The sequence below is a fragment of the Triticum aestivum genome, chromosome 7B, assembly GCF_018294505.1.
Source record: "Triticum aestivum cultivar Chinese Spring chromosome 7B, IWGSC CS RefSeq v2.1, whole genome shotgun sequence".
In the NCBI taxonomy this organism is placed as follows: domain Eukaryota; kingdom Viridiplantae; phylum Streptophyta; class Magnoliopsida; order Poales; family Poaceae; genus Triticum; species Triticum aestivum.
Window position 1 is genome coordinate 663,609,493 of NC_057813.1, and position 1,718 is coordinate 663,611,210.

The following is a 1,718-nucleotide window of genomic DNA, read 5'->3' on the forward strand; positions in this document are numbered from 1 at the left end:
CCTCGGGGAGAACAGGAGCCTGGATTGGGATACATGGTACAAGATCATGGTCGGGGCAGCACAGATACTCTACCGGGATGTCAAGTGCGACAACATCCCACATAACCGACATCAACACACGTACGGAAGTAATCACGTCGATAGAAAGTAAAGTCATACAAGACCGAGCTTGCCCACATGAAAAAAACCCGAAGCCATCGAAACAACGATAGACAAAATGCAACAACGACCTAATTGAATCGGGTGCTTATCTCCACTGATCTTGGTTTCTCAGCAGGTTTTGCTGATCATGCATGGTATTGTTTGGGCATACTGTGTGATGATGTAGAGGGTGGTTAAAGGGAGTGGATTCGCGAAAGTGCTCTTCTGATACCGAGCTTCATGTGAACCCGGGTGAACAGTGAATGGAAAATTCTGATTTTTTTGTTTGAAGATTGCCAAATGTTTTCATTGCTTGCAAAACTTTATCATGAAATGACATTCTTGAAATTTGTGTAAAAAATGGTGCTCCAAAATACTTTTGAAAATGAAATTGCTGCTCATAACAAAGCTCCAAATTAGGCATGCAGAAAAATAGATTGCGGTGAGCATGGATCGAACACGTGACCTTCAGATCTTCAGTCTGACGCTCTCCCAACTGAGCTATCCCCGCTATAGCCTGTTGTCTAGGAGCATAGTCTGCACCGGAAGATTTGGCAGATGACATAGAAGTTCTTATTGAACATAGATATATTGTTCTTGGAAAGAAAGTATATATATTCAACAAGCTAGTACCACCGGTTGCCCCAACACGTGTGCATCTGTAGCACCAATAGCTGCTCATCTGTTGTCATGCCATCTTGCAGCGACTACATGCATCTGTAGTAGTTCTGACAGAAGAAGCAATACATTTTTGTCAACATGAAATTTGTTTGGTAAAATCCATGAGAACTTCATCATTAACCAATTGATGACCCCACATAAGAGAAGCAGGCGTGTTCCTTTCCAAAAAAACTTCAAAATGGACATCAGTTTTTCATGAGTTCTTTCAGGAGTAAAGTAAGGTAAGGTCTTTGGTCACCATTTACCTACCATTTTAGTTAGTTCTACATGTACAACTGATTCAACAACTCAAATTTGAAAGGAATTCTTTAAAAGGAAATCAGTTAGGCAACTCAAATGAATCCATCATGCATTGGTATCAAATTCAAGGAAATATGAGCAGAACCTCCCAAATCTAAACGAAGCACCGAACATCTTTCAGAAGGAAATTAACTCTTTCAGAACCTTTCAAAAGATGACATATCAAGGATCAAAATCGACCACATAGATTGATGACCAAGACTTCATGCATTAGTCTGGATGCCTCATATGATGATAATTCCAACCATGGAACCACAGGTGTGGTGATCCGTGATAGCCGATGTACTCTTATTCATACACAGGCTGTCTGGTATGATTTTGCTGCTAGTCCAATGGCGACGGAAGCTGTAGTGATTTGCAATGGAGTGCACATGCCTCTTGAGCGGGGGTTATGTAGAGTAATGATTTAGAGTGATGCACAAGCTGTCATCAAGCTATTGGAGTCATGTGTCTTTGATCATGGAGAGATTGCTGGAGCCTTGCGGATTGAAGAACTAAATGTGCATTTTGAGAGTTATGTGCTGAGCTTTGTTGGACAAGATGCTAGTATGGCAGCTCATCTATGTGCTAAACTGGTGACCAAGTTTAGGAATAGA

At 41.2% G+C, this 1,718-nt stretch overlaps 1 non-coding gene across 1 annotated transcript; it reads right to left on the reverse strand.

Moving 5' to 3' along the window:
* Positions 1-579: 579 nt before the first annotated feature.
* TRNAF-GAA (transfer RNA phenylalanine (anticodon GAA)) lies at positions 580-652 on the reverse strand. The gene has a single exon. It is a non-coding gene; the product is annotated as a tRNA-Phe (tRNA).
* Between the last annotated feature and the right edge of the window lie 1,066 nt (positions 653-1,718).